At 37.7% G+C, this 25,907-nt stretch overlaps 1 protein-coding gene across 1 annotated transcript in view; it reads right to left on the reverse strand.

The window, feature by feature from the left end:
• Positions 1-25,907, reverse strand: part of SPATA16 (spermatogenesis associated 16) — a gene marked incomplete at both ends in the record, with an annotated part of 218,682 nt that overhangs the window by 192,057 nt on the left and 718 nt on the right. The window lies entirely within an intron of this gene.

Genomic DNA, 25,907 nt, shown 5'->3' on the forward strand with positions numbered 1-25,907 from the left:
AGTGACAACTTTAGACTTGGTTCATTAGAAACAACATCAAAATCTAAAATGTAACAATCTCAAGTAATAAACAATTCCTAAATTGCCAAAGATTTTACAATCTCCAAATATAAGAAAAACATAATGCTTTATACAAGAACCTTACTACTAATAAAGAACTTTCTGATTTTTATAGACTAGGAATATTTTTTTCTAGTTGTATATTGCTTAACTACTATCCCATTTCTTGAAAATATGAGCATGCACTTTGTTTTAGAGACATTTACCTCACACTGTAAGCAATGGCCACTCAGGTCAGCATTGGCACTACCAAAGGATGGTAATTGGGTCCTAATGCAAGTTTATACCCAACACAAGTTAAAAGGAAATCACTTTCTCCTACTCTGCAAAGAATTACCAGAATTATATAAAAGAAAACTTACTTGCCCAAAAGGAACTTTTCAAATTTGTTTTGAATTTAAAACACTGCACTCTTAAGACAAACACCAACAACCCAGGTATACAAACACAGAAGTGGAAACACACAGAAAAGCAAATGCAAATGATTCTTAAACATATGAAAAGATTCTGAACTCATACATCCTATGAGAAATGCAAATTCATCTTACACACTGATTTTTTTGATCTATTATTTTGGAAAAAATAAAATTTGGTAACACACTAGTTTGGTTAGAATAAATGAAAAGAGGTCTCATACACAGCTGTAGGTGTCTAATCTGGCAATATTAATTGAAGTTTCAAATGTGCCAACTTTTGGATTCTAACTCAAGGAATATATCCTGCAGACATGCCTGCATTAATGTAAAATGACACGTGCGTAAGGTTGTTAACAACAACACCATTTCTAAGAGCAAAACACTCTATTTAATTGTAGCTCTATTTCTAAGAAGAAAACACTGGAAACACCCCATATGCTCATCAATGGGGAATGTATGTCTTCAGTATAATGGAATATTATGCCATGATAAAGAGGAGAAAATATGTATACACTGAAGAATTTAGTAAAAGTCAGGTTCAGAAAAAACACTATGTACTACCAAATTTCTTATATTTATTAACTTAAATGATAAACAGTGGTTGCCCATGTAGATGGAAATTGGGTGGCTAGAGGATAAGAGTGGAAAGGAGACTTTTTGCTACGTACTATTTTTCTACCTCTTTAATTTCGATCTGTACAAATATACTACCTACCTCAAAAAACAGTGAGAAAATTAAAAATATATGAAACAAATGCACTGAGTGGTCCAGGACACCTCTCAGTTGTGACAGTCATGCTGTGCGTGGGTGAGCAGCTGACTGGTCTGAGGATCCCACTGTGCATGTTACTGTCATCAGGATGTACTTAAGTGGAGGTCAAAAACCTGTCATAACCACCTACACCTCTCTCCAGCATCAGCAAAGCTTTTGGCATTCATTTTCATTTTTTCATATTCTTCCTTTGACAGACTAAATTAACAAGTGGCAGTGGCAGCAACTGAGGGATGCCTTAAATGGACATGCCTACATGTAAGATCATGTTCTCTGGATGCCCCCTCCAAGAACTCTGCCTAAATCCATCACTTAGCAGTCGGGACCTGCTTTAGAATGCACCTTTAGTGTTCATGCCACTAAAGGGGAGAGAAGTATATAATAACTCAATTCTAAAGTGTCTGTGAGGACACCTCTCTGCTGGAGCCAGAAATGCTGAGCAGGGCCTTTGGTGCCAGTGATGGCTTCCTGTACTCAGAGATGACATAAGTCCCTGGTGTTAGAGAGCATAATATTTTACTTACTTCTTTTGCTTAAGTGGATGCTTGATTGCTGCTCCCATAATCCATCCAAATGATAGGACATTCTGTTCGTTCCTAACTTGAGATTAGTATCAGGGCTGAGCTACTTTAACTACTTTGGGTATCTTTTTCCAGTCCCTTGCTGAGAGAAATTTTAAAGTTATAAAATGGTTAAAATAAAAACAAAAGAACCAACTGGTGTGAAGTTGCCAGCTTTTGACATTCACACCTTATGATAGCAGTGGAAAGTGTGAATAGCTTTTTTTTTCTCCACCGTTTTTTAAAATTTTTTATTTATTTTTTCAACATTCTGTTTGGCATTTAAAAACATTTATTTGTTGTGCTTAAAAGTTTACATGCCAAAACATAATGCTCACCCTATCTCAAAGCCAGTGCTCTCAGAAACATCCCAAATAGAGGATACTAAAAGCACAGAGCACACACACACATGTGCATACACACACACAGTGTGTTAATAAAGTCACTGAGAATTCTTATTTATCAATATTTTAAATTAATTTTTTGAACACTCAAGGTAAATTAGCATGACCCTATCATTAAAAAGACGTGCTTACCAGTGTATGTATTAATGTTTCCTCTAAGTAGTCATAAACAATTATTCAGCAATATTTCAAATATCAAAAACAAGAGAAAAATTCAATAAATATAGATGAGTATGCCAAAATATACAAATAACCCTACTGACTAACTTTAAAGGTATATTATAAAAGCAATTTATCATGGTAGCAGTTCATATAATTCTAATAACTCTTACTGTTTTTTGATTAGTGCTGTACATCCATAAGGAAAAAGGACACAGGAGAGGTACAAATAACAAGAAGAAGAACATTTTTCTTACACTTTTCTTCTCCTTTAGACTAAGGCTTGCTGAACTTTCCAAGAAGACTGAGCACAAATGGATTATGTACAGACCTTCACCTGGGTTAGATCACTGACCAGGAGAAAGGAAGGGTAGGATAATTAATACTTGCTGCCCTAAGCATGTTTCAACACTTTTTGAATGAGACACTCCCCATGTCTCATTCCAGTGGTGTTCTGTGGCTTCGCCTCTGAAATCTGTCCTCCCACTGCTGCCCACTCTCACTCATGTATGTGATTTCTCCCATTGTAAACAAATTACACCATACCTTTAATCAAGAGGTTGAATGTTCTTCCACATTCTTCAACTTAAGCCAGGCCCTCTAAGGAGCCCAACCTCACCCCACCCTCTAGCCTCTGTCACATAGAGGGTTTGTCCTTCCTGTTCCCTTAGCTTAGCATCCCAGAATACGGTGTCATCTAGCTATTCTATCCTCTCCAACTCTGTCATCTACCAACTCCTGCTTATTTCCCCACATTTACTAAGAGTTTATACCCGGATTATGGTTCCTCTTCGTTCTTTGTCCTGATGTCACCTAAGTGACATTCAGCTGTAGATGACATCTAATATGCTGGTCTTTCACTTATTTGGAAGACCCCCAACTCCTCAATTCTTTATATTTAACAACACAATCCCATGGAAGTTAGCTTCTCAAATCTTATACTCCAGTACTACTCCTTGACTAAACCTCCTAGCCGTTCAGTTCTTTCACTCTCTTGTCCCAAATGCCCTTCCCTTACCCATCAGTCCCTGCAGCAATGAACACTCTCTCAATCTGAGAGCTCTCTTCTGTTCTTTCCTACCCAGCCCAGACCCACAGCCCACCACTATAACCATTTCTCATCATTAATCAAAATAGTTCTGCCCTTGTGTCCACTTCATCAAAACCTCACGTCTGAGTAGAAATTTTGGATTCTCAGAGACATATTGCTGAAAATCATATAACTTTGTTTTTTGTTGTCATTATAGACTCATGGTCCCTCTTCCTTGAGGAGGCCCTGAATCCTCTGCCTTAATCCTATACAGCCCTTTTCCAATTTGTCTCTGTTGTCTATCCAATCTTTGGCTTCAGGTCTCAGATCCTTCAATTGCTTCCAATTCAATTAAAAAATCTGAGTTTAGAATTATTTCAACCTATCCTCCACCTATAACAACTCTTCCTTCTTAGTGAAACAGGTTTCCTTGTGTTCCATCTGTGTCCAGTCCCCTATCCTTTCATACTTCCTTGGGGATCTCACACCCTCAATCACCTTTTTATTACCATCATTCTGTCTCTCTTTCTCTATGGGCTTTTCCAAAATAAACGTGTCCATTGTTCATTTCCTTCCCCCCTTCCTTCTCTCCTTCCCTCCACCTCTCTCCTCCCCCTCCCTCCCTTTCCCACCCTCCTTCCCTCCCTCTCTTTCTTTCACAGGTGGAGGGGCAGAGGGAGAGAGACTCTCAAGCAGACTCTGTGCTGAATGAGAGACCAACATAGGGTTCCATCTCATGACCCTGAGATCAGGACCTGAGTCAAAATCGAGAGTTGATGCTTCACTGACTGTGCCACCCAGGCACCACTGCCAGTGTTCATTTTCCAAAAGTGAAAATCAACCCATCACTCTACATTCCCTTTGAACTATTGTTCCATTTCTCCTCTTCCTTTCAAGGTGAAGGTTTTGGTATTTTGGACACTGTGCCCACTTTCCCTTTCAATCTCACTTCTGCTTTGTTTATAAATAAGCCAAGCTTTTTTTTGGGAGAGGCAGGGAGAACAGCTTTCACTTGATTATATAATGAAATCAGGTGTCTGTTTGAGATAATAGTTTATTCTTTTAACAGAGGTAATTGAGATTATAACATATACTCAACCATACAATGAGTCCAAAGACTGTTTTTTTCCAGTGTGTGAAATTTCGAGGTAAAAATTAAGCATGCTAAATTTTAGCCCACATTCTAAATAGGAGATATGTGAACATGGTTAATCTAACTTTTGGGGTCCAAACTATTTCCCCAGGCTTGCTAAACTAGAGTGTGTCTGGTCTCATTCTCAAGGAAACAAGGTTTCCAAGTTAAGTTGTGGTGATAACTATTAATAGTCTTCTCTCCATAGACCCTTGACAGCCAAACAGATTATTTTTCACTCTTAATGCTACCTCTAGAAACTCTGTAACAAGCTATTTTTTCAAAGTCCCTGGTCCATGAGGAATTACTTCTTAGAGTTCCCTCTTAATTAACTTAGTCTCATCATTTCTTAATTTGATAGTTTTTTCTTAATTGCTCACATTCTCCATACTCTTTTCTCTTTTCTTTTTTCTTAACTCCACTTATAACCCCAAGATCGAGAGTCACATGTTCTACATGTGTTCCTCATCCTTCTTGCTGCACTTCAAGTAGTATCAAGTATGGATGATTCTTCAATATATCTATCATTAGTTATAAACTCTCCTCTGTGCTTCCTACATGCCTCTATCTAACAAATGTGCTGCTTTGCTACCTGCCTTCACACAAAATATGTCCCAGATTGCATTTATCCATCTACCTCTAAATGTACTCCTGTTTCTGAGCTGGTGGCTCTTTGATCCTTAGAAAATGCTTCTTTGTCTCACCTGCCGCCAGTGTGTAAAAATTTCCCTCCTTCCTTGCTTCCTGGCTTCCTTCCTTCCTCCCTTTACTTTGGTTTCTCCTCTTTGTACTAACTATTGCTCATCCAGATCTGCCCTTTACTTTTCTAACCTAGATTATCACAGGAATAACCTCCAAATGGCTTCTGGTCTTTTCTGTCTCAAATCTGCTTCTAAACGAGTGGCTTTCAATTATTTTTGACCCAAGTTCCATGGTAATAAGTATATGTCACAAGCAGGACACCTTTTCTGCCCCCAACACAGACAGCTAGGAAGCACACATTCTCTCTCTTTTTCCTATTTATATTTTTATTTATAGGTATAGGTATATTTAGCTATATAACAGAAACCAAAATTTCACAACATAATACTTACCTTTCAATATTCTACGAACTCAATATTTTCTATTGTATTGTATTCCTATTCTATTCTATTCTATTCTCTTTCTATTTCTATTAAGCATAATGCTGATCACAACCCCTGAAATTGATTTCACAACCCAGTAATAGATTATAACCCAGAGACTGAACAATATCTTTGCTCTCTATATACATTAGATTGATATAGCAAGAACGAAAATCTCACTCCATCATTCTCCATATTAATCCTTTTGGGAGGCCTCCTGTCGCCTACTGGATAATGTCCAGTATCTTGAAAAGGCATGCATGGCCCCCTGGCAAGCTGTCAGCTCTTCCAGCTTCATTTCTCCCCATTCTGCCCTGAACTTTCTACCCTTGCAGCACTCAATTCCTTCCTGTTTAGCCTGGAGTTTTCTTTCAGGTTTTCCCTATCCTTATCCCCCTGGCTGCTTTCCTCTAAAAGTAATACTTGGGTCATGGTAAGTAAAATGTCTATTGAAAGAAGTAGTGAGAAAGTGATCATCTAATAATCTGTGGTTGATTTCTTGGCACAAATTACCCCACAAAATCAATAACTACTTATAGTTATTGGTCTCATATAGTCACTATAGTCACATATGGTCATTACTTATAGATTGGTCTCATCATCATCATCGACTAAAACAGGTACTCCAGAAATTGTTTACTTCTGTATATAAAATATACTTTGACAGTGGCATTCAAGTATGTTTGAACCCAATGTTCTAGGTACTCATAACGAATCATACAAACCAAGGAAACCACAATGAGACAGCATAGCGAAAATATTTTTCCTTTTTCATTACCCCCTACCTATCTATATCTTATTTCTGATAGGAATAGCATCATCTCCCAGGTGGAAACAAAGCCTTCTCTATTTTCTTGAATGCCAAATGAGGCACAGAAGAGTTAAACAAATATCTAGATGTTGAAATAAAAAATTTTCCCTCCTGTTCTTTTAGATAATCTGAATCAAAAGAGTAACTCACAAACTCACTCTGTGTTACATATCTGTGAACAAATTCAAGTGGATCTCATCTACTCAGCACCTGCAGAATCTGTTTGAACACCACACTGTATTGTGTATGAAGGCTGGAAAGGCACAGAGAAAAAGACAGAGGATTGCTGTTTTTAACTTTATTTGGCTTTGGAAGCCTTGCAATAAACTTGGAAAGTTGGACAGTGGGAGAAATGTTGGGTAACATTACCTAATACTTGGATAAGAATGATCTTTGTATGTGTGTGTAAACCTCAACATGGAATCATCCAATTGAAATACAATTTAGTGTTGTGTAAAGCTTCAATGATTTGAGTTGGTCAGGTTTTGATTCAGAACAATGTAAACTGAGTTAACTATATTTGAAAACTACACTAACATTTATTGCCATTTGGGTCAAATCCATAACAAACACCTGTAAACTATGAAAATGATCCCGTTCATTGGAAGACCTCCCTCAGTTTCTCATGGATTAATAATTTGTTCTGTATGAGGTCATCACTAATGGGATAAATTTAATTTTTCAGAGATACATACTAACTAACCACTGACTGGAGTTTAGTATCACGTATTTCTTGGTATTAATAGAGAAATAGTCAATAAGTGAATTTGCTTTTTTTTTTTTTTTTGTGAATTTGCTTTTTAAGTAAATATGAGCATATTATTTAGGTGTAAATTTCCAAGGAATACATTTTCATGACAATGATATTTAAATGTTTCTTGATGTTTTTTAATAGCTTAAGAATGTTTATTTATTACTTCTCTTAATTCCCCTTAAAAAAACACATATGGGTTAATAACATTTTGTAGGTGATTTTATAGGGGAAGAAAGTAATGATCATTTTCTATGCCAGCAGTTCTCAGCTGTCACCTACTCAATAAAATGACCTGGGTACTTTAAAATACCAATGCCCCAGGCATGGTCATTGTCTGAACCCCAGAGTTGTATCAGACTCTCTGAGGGTGGTTTTAGGTATCTCTCTCTCTATGTATATCTCTATTATATATATATATATATATATAAATATATATATGTTTATAACATATATTTACTTTATATTATATATACACATACATATATAATATATAATTTAATAGCTCCCCTAGTTGGTTGGAATTATGTCAAGAATCTATGAGGCTCATAATATTTTTATATGAAATGTAATTGTTCTTTCATTTGTAAAATGATACAAATTATAGCATAGTCTTCTTTATTGAAAATGCTCCTAGTCACCGCCACCATACTCCACCACTATGGGAAACTTAGTTCTTCCTGAGATAGTAAATGCCAGCCTCTAACACTCACTTGCCCCCTTTCCCACTCTCCTTCCCCTTTTCGATTCTCCCCACATGCCTCCCCACAAGCTCTCCATGTTTCAGGTGCCATGTGCAAATCCGAACTGCTGCTCCTTTTCTTACAGTGTCAATGGCTGCTCTTAGGAAGAAAAGGGAAGCGGGGCTTAGCAGGAGTCAGATGACTCAGCTGTGCTTGGGAGCCAGGGCCATCTGGATCAAAAGCCTCCATAAAAACAGGAGCCCATCCCAACAAAGGAATGGACTTAACGTTTTTCCCATTTCCCCTATCCTTTTAATAATACTCGGCCTGAAAAATATTTTGTTCCTTTAAACAATCAACTCTCCTTTGTGTAGCTTAAATCTTTTTTAATCTTTTTGATTCCTCTAGGATGCGACTGATGACCACTGAAGTTAATTAAATTACACTGAAATATGTAGGAAGTCCTTCTAAATGTCCACTTGAAAGACACATTTCAGAATACAAAAATCTTTAAGGATCTAAACAATAACACACTAAATTAAAATTTAAAAATGCATAACCTGAAAATGCAAATGAAGTCTTAGAATGTAGGCAGTGGGCCCTTTTCTTTGTTTTTAATCTCTGGTTCCCTGAGGGCAGGAACTAACTTTTACTTGTATTTGTACCCCCTGCATTTAGAACTGTGACAGGCTGAAACAGCTAGTAAATGTTAGTGGTATTATTTTACTTTTATTCTTATATTGATGAATGCTTTTCTAGAGATTCATCTCACTTAACTAGTGTTTAATTATAGGGATGTATCTAATTTTGTTATTTTATTTTTGAGTTTAAGAGAGGCATTTGTGTTTTCCTGCTATGTAAATTTGCTAGCAAAGAAAAATACCTTTTATCATTAAATACTTATTAGTTATTAGGTCCCTAAATAGAACAAAGATGGCAACAATCAAGTTAAAAACTGAAATGTTTAATCCTGAACATGAAGTTCAACAGTCAGTTTGTACCTGACACCTAAGAAAAAAATCAAGTATTTCTAACTAACAATTTGTGCATTTAAGTGAAAGCTTCTATTTTTTTGCAGGAAGCAGTTAATAGTTCAAAATAGTGTTTGATTTAGATCACTGGTTCTGAAAGGGGGAACAGAGTGGAAAACATGCATTACTTTGGCCCCTTGCTTTAACTGAATTTCAAGTATTGTTAAAAGAAGATCATAAATTTTTAATGCTAAGGGGGAAAAAGGATACAGATTAAAACAATAACGGTAAACACTAAACTAGGAAAAATATTCTGGGGTATTAAAGTTTTAGGTTACATTCATACTGTTCAGGGAAATGAGGTACTTGAGAAGTACAATGACAACTTGTACATGAATGTGGAGTTCATCACGTTTTTCAACAAGCAATTCTATATGAATGTACGTTGTAGTTGGGCATTAGTTCCTATCATTCCTACTTAACAGTGTCCTAAGGAGTTAAAGGATGTTTGTTGCTCAAAGGCACACATTAATTAGGAACCAGAAACAGCATCAAACACAGATAATCCAAATTCAGGGTTCTGTCTATCACAGCTCTGGACCCACATGGACACCTACGGCTATATGAACTACATATATGAAAGTGCGTACCACTAATTTGCTAGAGGTACAGTGGCAGGCACTTGTGAAGATGGTGTAGAATAAATCCTTGCTACTTAAAGGAGTCCCTGGACTAGCAGTTTGGGAGCTTATTTGAAATAAGGCATCTGGTGCCCCATCAAAGATGTAAGGCATCAGAATCTGCTTTTTAATAATATTCCTATACAATTTTTATACACTTTAAGGTGAAAAGCAATAGAGTAAAGAATTCCAGATATGAAATTGGGGCACCTGACTTCAATCTCAGCCCTGCCACAAACTAGTTGTGACACTGTAAATTGTTGTTTGTTTTTTAACTTTTTAGAATATCAGTTTCTTTATCTGTAAAATGGAGTTGATAATATCTTTGAGGCTTGTTCCAGTGCTTACCTGAATAAGAGGGCCTGGATCCCAGCAGGAGTTTAGGAAATGCATACTGCATCCATATGCAAATCCACAGATGTTTAAAAAGACAACACAGGCACTCAGAGAATTTGGTGAACTCTTGATTTCTTGATTATATTGCACTAAGAACTATCTTGTGTTAGAATTGATTTAAATTAAGCTTTCTGGGATGTCCACATTTTCATGCCCTAGAGATTTGCTACAGAATTATTCTCAGCAGAGCAATTATAGGTGAGGCTGCCCTATAATGAGATATCTTTGCTACTTCATTAAATAAACCCCCCTGGATGGGCTCCAAAATGGACCTGCCTCATACCAAATTCCATTACACTGGAAGTAATCACATAAGAAGGCCTTGGTGCAGGTTCAATCATCTTGATACCTACAATTTACCATAAAGGCAATGTGTTCTAGAACAGTGATTCCCAAAAGTAGGTTCTCAGACCAATGCTTTATTCATTCATGGGGAAACAAAAAAATAAAGACAATTTAGTTATCTTTTCATAAAATTAATATATAACCTATTTTTAAAATATTCTTCATTCTGAGAGTGTATCCTTTCTTTTTTCTTTTATTTAAAGATTTTATTTGAGAGAGAGCAAGCATGAGCCAGAAGATGGGGTAGAGGGAGGAGAGAGAGAGAGACAAGCAGACTTCCAACTGATAATGGGGCTCCATGTGGGGATCAATCCCAGAACCCTGAGATCATGACCTGAGCCAAAGTCAGATGCTTAACCAAGTGAACCACAGTGTGCCCTTTCTATTTTCTATCCCTTTGGCATTAAACTATTCCATACTTTTATAAAATAATGATGAAAATAGATTGTAATTTTTATAATGTTCTTGGACAATACAAATATAGTGTAAATCCTCTCTTCCACCACTAACCTTTTTTTTTTTTTTACAGGTCCTTGAAATTCAAAAATTCTAGAGCACTGTTATTGAAAAAAAGTGATTTAAAAGGAAATTCTTTCTTATGAAATTACTGAGAGCATAGGACATTTTAAGTTAAGAAGCAAACTGTGAAGTTTCAACTGAAGGGCAAATCGTTCAGTGTTGACTTGACGTATGCTCCTCAAATTACAGTGTGCACGAGGATCACTATCCTGGTACAATCCAAAATTCTGTATTTCCAACGAACTCACAGTTAGAGTAGCTAAAGGCATAGTGATTAATTGGGGAACAAGACCACCCTGGTTCAGCTTCTCGTTCTACCACTTCTAACTGTTGTCCCTCCAGCAAGTGACTCAACCTATCTGTCACTCAGTTTTCATTAGTAACAAAAGAATAGTCCCCTCTGTTAAACAGAGATAACAGGTCCCAAGTGGAATCAGTTGTGCTAAGTCCCATGTCAGCAGATGGACTTAATAACTAACCTAATTTCAGTTTCAGCCTTCCAGAAATATAACCTTTAACCAGTCAACATGAAACTAGCTGGTCATCACTATTTAGATAATCCACCTGATGAACCCTTTCTATTCTTAAGGGTGATTTTGCCTAAAACAATGCATTCTTTATTAATAATTTCCTTTTCCTGCTCCTTTCCTACCTTTGGCCCTTCAGAGGTCCTTTCTACTGCTAGAATGCATGCTGCCACATTCTTGAACTATTGAATAAAGCCAACTGATCTTTAAATTTACTCCACTGAATTTTTGTTTTTTTTAAAAATAGATTTGGTGGCAGCAGCAAGATTAAAGGGGATTTCGATAGCTTCAGGGACAATGAGAAACACAGGCATGATAACCTGTGAACAGTCTGAGTGTGTCTTTCTTGCCATTTCTGAGGGCTGTGGGTGAGTTCTTGGTTCTGAGCTCTGCTCACTTTGTGTGGAGCTCCAGATCTAGTTGGTTTTTCAGTCTGCAATTCCCAGGTCTTTGAGTAAAAAACCCTAGCCTTTGGTACTATCTCCAAATTCCATGTTGGAAATTGCTGATGGTTTAGTCTGTAGTTCCCTGTTTGTTTGGAATCCTTCTCCAGATTCCATGCTTGCAATTGCTGAAGGCAGCTGCAGTCCTCCATTTTTTTGGAATCAGTCTGCAGCCCCCATTCTTAGGGTTCTGTTGGCTCAATCCTTATCCTGGTCCCAGGTTCCACGAAGAGAATTGCTGGTGGTGAGGTGGTGCATGAACAGCCTTCTCTTGGTCAGTCTGCAGTAACATATAAACCTCAGCCCTTGATCCTATCTCGAGATCCTCACCCATAGTCCCTATTTGTTGAAGTTTGCCGGTTCAGTTCTTTCCCCAGCCCCCAGTTTGTCGGTTATTGCTGGTTTGTAATGTAAAAATGAGGTAAAGGCTAACTGCTAATGGGAATCTTAGAAACTAAAAAAGCCACGAAAATTGGTGGGCAAGAGTCAAACCCTTGAAGGCTATTAGATCACTCATTATGTAACTCAAAGACTCCCATGGAAGGATAAGTTGGTTATCCAGAATGGGTTAGATTGACAGTAGGGTCATCTAACAACTTTAAGAACATTTCCATGCAATGAAGTATACTGTAAAACATGACACAGCTCTTTCTGGCAGCACATCCTTTTCAGGTATTAATTTGGCTCTCAGAGACCCAAAGGCTAAGCTAAAATGAATTAATGAATGAATGAATGATAAAAATGGGATCCTTAAAATCCAGAGAGTTAAGTGTGGCACTTTCTGCCATATAGTTTACTTTATGTCTAAGAACTCTGGACAGAGAAGCTATAAGTATCTACAGAAATGGCACAATCATACTAAAAAACAATTAGAATTACAATGACCATTAAGGTCTTATTTAGATAAGATTGTTTATTTAAGAAGTACACTTAAAAGCTAGGCATCCCAAATCAAACGAACAGAATAGAATACCTATCTTAATTGGTTTATAGAAGCTTCCAAAAAGCTTCAAGACTCTAAAATACTTTATTGAAAGTTTTGTTGCAAAAGGCTAATGAACAACTAAAGACACAAAAGATATCTAAAATAACACCTAGGCCTCTCCTATTACAGCCTCCTAAAAATCCATCGTCAAAACACTGGTCCAGAAACTGATGTCTCAGTTGTAATCATCTGGGACACTAGAAAACAGACTGTCCTCAAAGGCCCTATGCAAATTCTTTAACACCAACTCATATGCTCCCATATCTACCTTCAAAGGAAGGCCCCCATATGGGCCCCTCCCCAAACTGATGGGACTCACTCATTTCCTGGTAAACTGTTACATTATTCCCTTAAACAGCTAAAGGAAACTAAAATTAAATTTAATGAAAAACCTTGCCAAATTCTAGTAAATATCAGAGCTACACTCTCCATTTTAAACCCCAGTCAGAATCTGCAGATGGGATCCTGGAAAAACTGGCAGAAGCCAACTAAGGGTGAGAATTCTTAGTAGATTCAGCTTTCCCAGCTCTCTGTCTGTAGTACTTGGTAGAGAGAGGAAATTAAAATATCTTCGGCAACCTCTTTGGGGACACCTCGTATGTCTAAGGGGTTGCTCAGTACTGTCAGAAGTATTTACTGTTTGTCTTGGCTAACAGGTACAAAGCAGCTCTGTGGTCAAAAATTGGCCCAATTACAGAGACTGATAAGAATTTATTTTTAGGCTTCCTCTCTTAAGCCAAAATGAAACTCTATACCCAGAGAAAAAGAAAAAAACGTCTGAGGGATTTGAAAAAGAACTTACTAAAAAATAGTGTAGTTAAATTGGTGGATCAACCCTTGGTGTCCTTTAGGCTGTGAGCCAATTCTTTGAGGAATTGAGAACAACTGTCCCCATCTTACGAGTCTTCTCAGCACTAAAAGTGCAGCTCCAGAGGCAGCTCAAGGTTCATCTATTCCTTTTTAACCAATCCTAAAATCTCCCCCATTTATCTCAAAAGACTTGTAAATATTGGCCTTAGAAAACTAAAGTCCTTCTTGGAGGAACTTACATTCTTCCCTGTGCCTTTGAGATGGAAACTCTTATCTAGGCCATCTCTTGAAAGTAAAAACTTTGGGGAGGTAATTCTTACTGGAGGAAAAAAAAAAACGGGGGGGGGGGGAGTTCCTCCCTTTCCCTCCCCTTTCCTTTCCTTTTCTTCCTTGTTTTAATAAAAAATGCTCCACACCTTCCATGAGTTTATTAGTTAGGACAAATACAAATCTTAAGTGTCTTCTCCACAATACTAGTAGAAAAAGCTTTAGCCATCTGAGCAAACAAACTTAATTTATTCCAACTGTTCTTTTATAATTAATGAATTTTACATTATCGTGCCTGTTTTATGGTTAAAATTTCTAAATGAAACTATACGGTCTCTGTGTATGTGTGTTTATGTGTGTCTATATATGTGTATCGTAGATATATGATATTTTTCTACTGCTGGATGGATGTTGCCAAAATTAATTTGTAAAAAAGCTCTATTTAGTTGGTTTAAAGGCAAGTGCTTGTAAGTACTGGGTATTCTAAAGCTCTCAGAAATATAAAAAAATTAACCCAAATGATTTTTAAGTTCACATGATCTAGGATTAATCTTTAGTAAATAAAAGCTAATTTAACAAAATTAAAGTTATTAGAGTAATAATCTCTAGTACATAAAAGCTACTTTAAGGTATATCTTTAGTGTTTTCAGCAGTAAACTTAAAACTTTTATTCTACCTAGGTTTACTAATCAAGTAAGTTTTTTTTTTTTACTTTTATTTTATTTTACTTTTTTTGTTATTATTATTATTTTTTTTTTTAATTTTTTATTTTAATAAACATATAATGTATTTTTATCCCCAGGGGTACAGGTCTGTGAATCACCAGGTTTACACATTTCCCAGCACTCATCATAGCACATACCCTCCCCAATGTCCATTTCCCCACCACCCTCTCCCATCCCCCCTCCCCCCAGCAACCCTCAGTCTGTTTTTTGAGATTGAGTCTTTTATGGTTTGTCTCCCTCCCAACCCCATCTTTTCATTTTTTCTTTTCCTACCTCCCCCCAACCCCCCCCGCCTTGCATCTCCACTTCCTCATATCAAAGAGATCATATGATAGTTGTCTTTCTCCAATTGACTTATTTTGCTAAGCACGATACTCTCTAGTTCCATCCACGTCGTCGCAAATGGCAAGATTTCATGTCTTTTGATGGCTGCATAGTATTCCATTGTGTATATATACCACTTCTTCTTTATCCATTCATCTGTTGATGGACATCTAGGCTCTTTCCACAGTTTGGCTATTGTGGACATTGCTGCTATATACATTCAGGTGCACGTGCCCCTTCAGAGCACCACGTTTGTATCTTTAGGATATATACCCAGTAGTGCAGTTGCTGGGTCATAGGGTAGCTCTATTTTCAGTTTTTTGAGGAACCTCCACACTGTTTTCCAGAGTGGTTGCAACAGCGTGCATTCCCACCAGCAGTGTAGGAGGGTTCCCCTCTCTCCGCATCCTCGCCCAGCATCTGTCATTACTTGACTTGTTAATTTTAGCCATTCTGACTGGTGTGAGGTGGTATCTCATTGTGGTTTTGATTTGTATTTCCCTGATGCCGAGTGATGTGGAGCATTTTTTCATGTGTCTGTTGGCCATCTGGATGTCTTCTTTGCAGAAATGTCTGTTCATGTCCTCTGCCCATTTCTTGACTGGATTATTTGTTCTTTGGGTATTGAGTTTGATAAGCTCTTTATAGATTTTGGATATTAGCCCTTTATCTGATATGTCATTTGCAAATATCCTCTCCCATTCTGTCAGTTGTCTTTTGGTTTTGTTAACTGTTTCCTTTGCTGTGCAAAAGCTTTTGATCTTGATGAAATTGCAATAGTTCATTTTTGCCCTTGCTTCTGTTGCCTTTGGCGATGTTCCTAGGAAGAAGTTGTTGCGGTTGAGGTCAAAGAGGTTGCTGCCTGCATTCTCCTCAAGGATTTTGATAGATTCCTTTCTCACATTGAGGTCCTTCATCCATTTTGAGTCTATTTTCGTGTGTGGTGTAAGGAAATGGTCCAATTTCATTTTTCTGCATGTGGCTGTCCAATTTTCCCAGCACCATTTGTTGAAGAGGCTGTCTTTTTTCCATTGGATATTCTTTCCTGCTTTGTCGAAGATTAGTTGACCATAGAGTTGAGGGTCTATTTCTGGGCTCTCTATTCTGTTCCATTGATCTATATGTCTGTTTTTGTGCCAGTACCATACTGTCTTGATGATGACAGCTTTGTAATAGAGCTTGAAGTCTGGAATTGTGATGCCACCGACTTTGGCTTTCTTTTTCAATATTCCTTTGGCTATTCGAGGTCTTTTCTGGCTCCATATAAATTTTAGGATTATTTGTTCTATTTCTTTAAAAAAAAATGGAGGGGATTTTGATAGGGATTGCATTAAATGTGTAGATTGCTTTAGGTAGAATAGACATTTTCACAATATTTGTTCTTCCAATCCATGAGCATGGAATATTTTTCCATTTCTTTGTGTCTTCCTCAATTTCTTTCATGAGTACTTACTAGAAAACTATAGTTTTCTGAGTATAGATTCTTTGCCTCTTTGGTTAGATTTGTTCCTAGGTATCTTATGGTTTTGGGTGCGATTGTAAATGGGAATGACTCCTCAATTTCTCTTTCCTCTGTCTTGTTGTTAGTGTAAAGAAATGCGACTGATTTCTGTGCATTGACTTTATATCCTGACACTTTACTGAATTCCTGTATAAGTTCTAGCAGTTTTGGAGTGGAGCCTTTTGGGTTTTCCACATATAGTATCATATTATCTGCAAAGAGTGATAGTTTGACTTCTTCTTTGCCAATTTGGATGCCTTTAATTTCTTTTTGTTGTCTGATTGCTGAGGCTAGGACTTCTAGTACTATGTTGAACAGCAGTGGTGATAACGGACATCCCTGCCGTCTTCCTGACCTTAGCGGAAAAGCTTTCAGTTTTTCTCCATTGAGAATGATATTTGCGGTGGGTTTTTCATAGATGGCTTTGATAATATTGAGGTATGTGCCTTCTATCCCTACACTTTGAAGAGTTTTAATCAGGAAGGGATGCTGCACTTTGTCAAATGCTTTTTCAGCATCTATTGAGAGTATCATATGGTTCTTACTCTTTCTTTTATTAATGTGTTGTATCACACTGATGGATTTGCGGATGTTGAACCAACCTTGCAGCCCTGGAATAAATCCCACTTGGTCATGGTGAATAATCCTTTTAATATACTGTTGGATCCTATTGGCCAGTATTTTGGTGAGAATTTTTGCATCTGTGTTCATCAAGGATATGGGTCTGTAGTTCTCTTTTTTGGTGGGATGCTTGTCTGGTTTTGGGATCAAGGTGATGCTGGCCTCATGAAATGAGTTTGGAAGTTTTCCTTCCATTTCTATTTTTTGGAACAGTTTCAGGAGAATAGGAATTAATTCTTCTTTAAATGTTTGGTAGAATTCCCCTGGGAAGCCGTCTGGTCCTGGACTTTTGTTTGTTTGGAGATTTTTGACTGTTTCAATCTCCTTACTGGTTATGGGTCTGTTCAGGTTATCTATTTCTTCCTGGTTCAGTTGTGGTAGCTTATATGTCTCTAGAAATGCATCCATTTCTTCCAGGTTGTCAAATTTGTTGGGGTAGAGTTGCTCGTAGTATGTTCTTATAATTGTTTGTATTTCTTTGGTGTTGGTTGTGATGTCTCCTCTTTCATTCATGATTTTATTTATTTGCATCCTTTCTCTTTTCTTTTTGATAAGTCTGGCCAGGGGTTTGTCAATCTTATTAATTCTTTCAAAGAACGAGCTCCTAGTTTTGTTGATTTGTTCTATTGTTTTTTAGTTTCTATTTCATTGATTTCTGCTCTGATCTTTATGATTTCTCTTCTCCTGCTGGGTTTAGGCTTTCTTTGTTGTTCTCTCTCCAGCTCCTTTAGGTGTAGGGTTAGGTTGTGTATTTGAGACCTTTCTTGTTTCTTGAGAAAGGCTTGCACCGCTATATATTTTCCTCTCAGGACTGCCTTTGTTGTGTCCCACAGATTTTGAACTGTTGTTTTTTCATTATCATTTGTTTCCACCAATTTTTTCAATTCTTCTTTAATTTCCTGGTTGACCCATTCATTTTTTAGAAGGATGCTGTTTAGTCTCCATGTATTTGCGTTCTTTCCAAATTTCCTCTTGTGATTGAGTTCTAGCTTCAGAGCATTGTGGTCTGAAAATATGCAGGGAATGATCTCAATCTTTTGGTACCAACTGAGACCTGATTTATGACCCAGGATGTGGTCTCTTCTGGAGAATGTTCCATGTGCACTAGAGAAGAATGTATATTCTGTTGCTTTGGGATGGAATGTTCTGAATATATCTGTGATGTCCATCTGGTCCAGTGTGTCATTTAGGGCCTTTATTTCCTTGTTGATCTTTTGCTTAGATGATCTGTCCATTTCAGTGAGGGGAGTGTTAAAGTCCCCTGCTATTATTATATTACTGTCAATGTATTTCTTTGATTTTGTTATTAATTGGTTTATAACATGGGCTGCTCCCATGTTAGGGGCATAGATATTTAAGATTGTTAGGTCTTCTTGTTGGACAGACCCTTTGAGTATGATATAGTGTTCTTCGTCATCTCTTATTATAGTCTTTGGCTTAAAATCTAATTGATCTGATATAAGGATTGCCACCCCAGCTTTCTTCTGATGTCCATTAGCATGGTACATTGTTTTCCACCCCCTCACTTTAAATCTGGAGGTGTCTCCGGGTCTAAAATGAGTTTCTTGTAGGCAGCATATGGATGGGTTTTGTTTTTTTATCCATTCTGATACCCTGTGTCTTTTGATTGGGGCATTGAGCCCATTAACATTCAGGGTAACTATTGAGAGATATGAATTTAGTGCCATTGTATTGCCTGTAAGGTGACTGTTACTGTATATTGTCTCTGTTTCTTTCTGATCTACTACTTTTAGGGTCTCTCTTTGCTGAGAGGACCCCTTTCAATATTTCCTGTAGAGCTGGTTTGGTGTTTGCAAATTCTTTCAGCTTTTGTTTGTCCTGGAAGCTCTTTATCTCTCCTTCTATTTTCAATGATAGCCTAGCTGGATATAGTATTCTTGGGTGCATGTTTTTCTCGTTTAGTGCTCTGAATATATCATGCCAGTTCTTTCTGGCCTGCCAGGTCTCTGTGGATAGGTCTGCTGCCAATCTAATGTTTTTACCCTTGTATATTACAGACTTCTTTTCCCGGGCTGCTTTCAGGATTTTCTCTTTGTCACTAAGACTTGTAAATTTTACTATCAGGTGACGGGGTGTGGACCTATTTTTATTGATTTTGAGGGGCATTCTTAGCATCTCCTGGATTTTGATGTTTGTTCCCTTTGCCATATTAGGGAAATTCTCTCCAATAGTTGTCTCCAATAGACCTTCTGCTCCCCTCTCCCTTTCTTCTTCTTCTGGAATCCCAATTATTCTAATGTTGTGTCGTCTTATGGTGTCGCTTATCTCTCGAATTTTCTCCTCGTGGTCCAGTATTTGTTTGTCTCTCTTTTGCTCAGCTTCTTTATTCTCTGTCATTTGGTCTTCTATGTCACTAATTCTTTCTTCTGCCTTATTTATCCTAGCAGTGAGAGCTTCCATTTTTGATTGCCCCTCATTAATAGCTCTTTTGATTTCAACTTGGTTAGATTTTAGTTCTTTTATTTCTCCAGAAAGGGCTTTTATCTCTCCGGAGAGGTTTCTCTAATATCTTCTACGCCTTTTTCGAGCCCAGCTAGAACCTTGAGAATTGTCATTCTGAACTCTAGATCTGTCATGTTACCAATGTCCGTATTGATTAGGTCTCCAGCCTTCGGTATGGCCTCTTGTTCTTTTTTTTGAGGTGAGTTTTTCTGCCTTGTCATTTTGTCCAGATAAGATTTGCTTTCTCCTGCTGTGGAATTCCACTGTTCTTGGTGAGCGAAGTTGGTCTTGGCTGGGTTTCTTGTTGATCTTCTGGGGGAGGGGCCTGTTGTGGTGATTCTCAAGTGTCTTTGCCGCAGGCAGAATTGCACCGCCCTTGCCAGGGGCCGGGCTAAGTAATCCGCTGGGGTTTGCTTTCGGGAGCTTTTGTTCCCTGTGCACTTTCCGTAGAGTTCCGGAGGACGGGAATGAAGATGGCGGCTTCCCAATCTCGGGCCCGGAGGAGCTGAGAGCTTGGGGTTCCGCTCCTCAGTGCGCCCTTAGAGAAAAGCGCCCAACCGCCCCGCCTCCCTGGCCTGCGGTTGCGCCTTGAGGAAAGCAGTCAATTGCTGGAACCTGGAGAACAGCGCCCGGTCGCTTCAGTCTCCGTGGCCTCTGGCCACGCTCCAAGCCCACCCAGCCTGCCACTGGCACAAGGTAACCCCGGGCTGAGAGCTCACTCCTCGGCTTTGTTGCTGGAGCCGGCTTCCCCGCTCTAATACTTGTGAGCTCTGTGGCACTGAGACACCCCCCGTCCTTCTGTGATCCTGCAGGACTGGGGTTATGCTGACCCCGCCTGGGTTTCCCCCCGGTTTAGCCTCTGGAGCGATGTCTCCCAGTGGAGCAGACTTTTAAAAGTCCCGATTTTGTGCTCTGTTGCTCTGCCGCTTGCCGGGAGCCGGCCCCTCCCCCCGGGGTCTATCTTCCCGTAGCTTTGGATTCACTTCTCCGCAGGTCCTACCTTTCAGAAAGTGATCGATTTTCTGTTTCTAGAATTTTTGCTCTTCTTCTCTTCGATTTCCCATTGGATTTGTAGGTGTTCACAATGGTTAGATAAGCTATCTAGCTGATCTCCTGCTACCCGATGTCGTCTCAGCCTGCTACTTCTCCGCCATCCTGACTCCTCCCCCCTAATCAAGTAAGTTCTTATATCTCAATTAAAATATGTTGTCCAAAAAAATAATTTAAGATGACTGGCTTTTTCTAATGTCTTATCAAGTTTTTGTGGGTAATCTAAACGTAATTGTTAAGAACAAGTAAATTAAAACACATGTAGGTCATAATGTGGGAAACAAGGCAGAAGAAAAATTATTACATTTCCTTACTACCTATAGCCCATTGACAAATCTTTGAAATAGGCAGAGTGACATTCCTCTAGGGACTCAACTGCTTGGATGCTGATATTTTGCTAAGGGCAAAAAGAAATCGTAACCCAACCCCCAGGACCTTGTAAATCCCCCTTAACAATTAAAAATTCCTTTGCGGGGCGCCTGGGTGGCTCAGTGGGTTAAGCCTCTGCCTTCAGCTCAGGTCATGATCCCAGGGTCCTGGGATCGAGCCCCGCGTCGGGCTCTCTGCTCGGCGGGGAGCCTGCTTCCCTTCCTCTTTCTCTGCCTGCCTCTCTCCCTACTCGTGATCTCTGTCTGCCAAATAAATAAATAAAATATTTAAAAAAAATTCCTTTGGAAACTTCATATATCTCTACTCCCCAAGATATATCTTGGCAATCATCCCCCAAGTCTATGACCACTGATATAAAGCTGAAGGTTGTCATGACTGAGTTTTTACTAAACAGTAATTAATGACCTTTCCTAACAATAGCTAGTCCCCTCAGGATCCTGGAAACCCTATTTCTAAAAATACCTGGGAGGCTTATACTACCCCTAACTCCCTCCCAACTTGAAAGTATGTAATAGGCCACTCCTCATGACCCCAGTGCAGCTCTTTCTGCCCACAGGTCCTGTCCCCATGCTTTAATAAAACAACCTTTGTGCGTCAAAGATGTCTTAAGAATTCTTTTTTGGCCCTCAGCTTCAAACTTTAACAACTTTCCTATGTCAGGTAGGGTAAAAAGTTGTTAGGTGAACTTTTCGGATAGTTTCCTCAAATCTTTATAGTAACCTAAAACTTGAAAATTTGCTAAAAAGTTCAATGATGAGTTATGTTAAATTCATTAAATATCCAGATCACTTCCAAATAAGGTAAAACTGAAACATTAATTATTGAACATAGGTTTATCCTCTTTTGGATTCCTTTTTACAAATGAACTAAAGATATTTGGATCTATCACTAAACATATTTTATGCCACACTGAAAAAATTGTACTCTAAGGAAGGATTTGTCTCTAGAAAACATAAAATGTAAATTTGCCAATTTAAAGAATGCTGATGTAACAGTTCACAATTGCTTATTTACTAAAATTTAGGATTTAAAGGGTGAAAAATTCTAATATACAATTAAAACTACTAGATATAATAAGGGAAATACTGTATGTGCAGGGAAAGTAGGATGCCTGTTTTCAGTAAAAGAAGGTGTGAGGGATAGAGATGCATTATTGTTGAGGAAAAACTAATTTTACCCTAAAGAGAAGTAGACAAGAGGGGAAAAAATAGGAAAAAATCTGAATCTAAAAAAGTTGTAGAAAGGTTATGGAGAAGGAACCTTGGGAAAGTAATTTTATGTGTGTTTGAGCTGGATAAAATTAAATAAATTTATTATGTTTTTTAATAAGTTTTGATATGATTAATGTTATACTTAAGAAAAACTAGAACTTAATATTTTTCATCTGCCAGAAGGACAAAAGTGTTCTTGGACTATTGGTCTGCCCCCGATAAGAGATTGTGAAAGGTTTTCCTCCTTTACCTTTTAAATAATCTGGCTAAAAAGCAAAGATCTATGTTTTATCAAAATGATTTCCTGTGCTCTTTATCATTAGTTCTTTGATCACTTCAGGAAAAAAAAAAAAAAAACTGTCCTTTAAAAATTAAGGATCTAAGCATACAAATGTGATTTAATATGAATGTGTTTTTATCTTCAGCTTATAACTTCTGCCCTATTGGTATGTCTTCTGATGTGAATACAAACCCAAGAGTAAATAACGGCTGATTTTAATAAAACTTAACGAAGATGGATGAGTTGGTCACAGAGCTAAGCACTAATCTCACCCACATAATTGTTCAACTTTATATAGTAAAAGCAAAGCATAAAAAATAAATTATTTCATCAAACCCATTTAAATAAATGCTTCCTGTGTTCTGAAATCCTAAAAGATCGAAGTTGACTGCTTTATGGAAGCTAAATTGTTATCTTCTGAATCATTGCTTACCATTTTATCTTAATCATTCAAAAAAGTATTATAAATTTACCTATCAAGTTAGCGACCATGTTATGAAAACAAAAGGAGCTAATAATTTGTCAATAGTACAAGGAAACCAACACCTAAGTAGAATATTTCTAATGGAGTTATTAGAAACATTGAAAATTATCATATCAAACTTCAGAGCCTTTCCCCAGTTTTATTTTTATTTCTTTTCTGTGGTTCTATCTTTAACCACAACCAGTGTTCTGTGTACTCCTATAGCCAACTTTGTACCACCCATTTGGCAAGTATTCTGTATCTTCCCGATGCCTCTCAAGTAATAAGCATTTTATGGGAAAGTTGCTAGTTATCCTTCAATATCCATTCTCTTCTTGTTATTAATACAACCCCTGAATGTTAGGGCCATCCAAAATAAAGATGACAGTTTTCAGCCTCCCTTACAGGTTTGTGTGGCCACATGACTAAATTTGGGTCAATGGAAAAAAGAAAAATGGGAATAGTGTGTGCAACCCCTGTGAATTGTGCTCATGGGGATAAACCGTGCCTCTCTTCTTCCTTTTCTTGCCTTCTGGCTGGCTAGAATGTGGATACGATGACACCAATGGGAGCTACCATTTGGATCATGAGGTCAATGCCACATCTTGAGGAACAAAGTGGAATCTGGAGCTCTGATGATCGTACCATACCAGCATTTGACTACCTACATTTATGAGGAAAACCAAAATAAAACAACACAAAAACCTTTCTTGCTTTAGACTCTGTTATTTTGGGTTTTCTGTCACTTGCAGCCAAACCTAATCTTAACTTACATATATTCAAATATTTATTCACGCATCTGTCTTTCAGGTGTGATCCTTATCATAATGCCTTAGTCTCTACCATCCATTCTACCCTACTTGAAGTCATGTTAAGACCTAATGAAAAGTGAGGGGCACCTGGGTGGCTCAGTGGGTTAAAGCCTCTGCCTTCAGCTCAGGTCATGATCCCAGAGTCCTGGGATCGAGCCCCACATCAGGCTCTCTGCTCAGCAGGGAGCCTGCTTCCTCCTCTCTCTCTGTCTGCCTCTCTGCCTACTTGTGATCTCTGTCTGTCAAATAAATAAATTAAAAAAAAAAAAAAGACCTAATGAAAAGTGAGAGATGCATTAAATAATACCTATGAACAGTCAGTATTGAGGAAGTTAAATTTAGGAGAAGAAAGGATTAAAGAGTTTAAAAATCTTTTCTATTCCCAGCAGTTCTGGTTTATTAAGAGACATTCTAGGTAGAATTTCAAAGTTAACTCCCAAGATAATTAGACAAAAGCTAGGCCAGATGTCTAAGCTAAGTTTTGGTCTCAAAATAATTACCTTTGTTAATTACCAGTAATTAGTGTCAACATCCAACACTTTCCTAAAAACCCTTGTTGGGGGGGTGGGGGAGGATTGGAGATAGGTAGAGGAAAGAGGGAGAGAGAGCGTGAGTGTTGGCTGTGAGAGAGAGAGAGAGCGCACAAAAGTATCTTCTAGTATAGTTATATCTTGGGGTCATTAAAACCTGATTCAAATTTTATAATTTTGAATATTGGGTTTTATGGAAAAACCAGATATTTTCTTCCAGTTAATACAGATAGTTTTCCCTTCTACCCAGACTTAATTTGAAGTTTATAACCTTTCTTATTTTATACTTTTTTTTTCATTTCCAAAATGATTACTTTTTCATCTTTAAAATTATACATTTAACCCTGGTCCCCAACCCTAAAAAAAAAATTTCAGCAGAAAATAGCCTTAGTAGAAGATCTCAGGGTTCTTCTTGGAACCTTTCTTTAGCATCCTTTCCCTAGTCAGAGGCCTCTGGTCTTTAGCTCAAAGGACAGCATAGGATTCTCAGCGGTTTGTGGATAACTTAATTTTTTGGCACTTTCTACACAGTTCACAAGTTTACATAATGCATCACTCTTCCTTACTTTGGGTAGACGACCCTTTGTGAGGACAGAAGTATTTATAGATGCATCCATTTGTGCACTACTTCATCACTTCATCTCTTTGGGCCTCTTTTCTGTGTTTAGAGCTTCTTTTTAAATATTTAGGGACACCATTGTCTGGCATTATCCATTAATAACTCATTGCAGATATAGTCATTTTAACCTGCAAGTAACAGTGGAAATAATACTTTATTCTTTACATCTCTACCACAAACATCTCACACTTAACTCCTGCTCATGCTTCGGTCTTATGGTGGATCCATTGCCCCTTTATGCTATCTCTATTTAATTATTTACTGGTTTGGCTCCCTCACCAGATTGTTAGGGGAAAGGACCACATTCTAACTCATGTTTTTCTATCTCCAGGAGCCACCAAGCTATATGTGGAGCCACCATTCTATGTGTATAGAATGCATTGAAAAAAATTTTTTTGTAATTAATGAAATATGCAGTCACCAATATTGTCAGGTCAGTATGACTTCTAGTGACCCACTTTGAACCTTTTATAGATTCAGTGAGTCATAAGATGGAACAATTTTTCCCACTACCTGTTTTGTGTTTTAGTGGTGATTCCCAAGTTTATTTTATCCATGGGCTATTTCTTTATGCCATAAACAATACTGACCAATTTACCTGCTTGCAGAGAGAAAAATAATTATTTATAAAGCTCACTAGAACGGGAAGGAAATTGAAGTTTGATGATAAAGTAAAATGGTGTTATTTTGTTTTTAATAAGTATCAGGCATAAATTATCAGCCCATGCTAAGCAGCAAAGATGGCTGCATTTAATTATGAACACTACATATCAAAAAGGGAAAATTCATATGCTCATTAACTGCCTATTTCTAGAGAGAGAATCTATATTCTACCCACCACCACCGTACTAAACCTTTATGGCTTTTATAGGTATATACCTAAATTACAAAACCAACAGCATTTTTATATGTTACCATTCACTACAGGGTTTGTTAAAAGAAAAAAGCATGAGGTATGCTTTTGGGGTGATTTCTACATGTCAAGTGCACACAGGCAAATAATTTGCAGGCATATGTTATTTGCTTTATATAAACTGGCAATTGTATAATTCTGATATCATTCAATATTTTCA

This window comes from Martes martes (assembly GCF_963455335.1).
Source record: "Martes martes genome assembly, chromosome: 1".
NCBI classification, from domain to species: Eukaryota; Metazoa; Chordata; class Mammalia; order Carnivora; family Mustelidae; genus Martes; species Martes martes.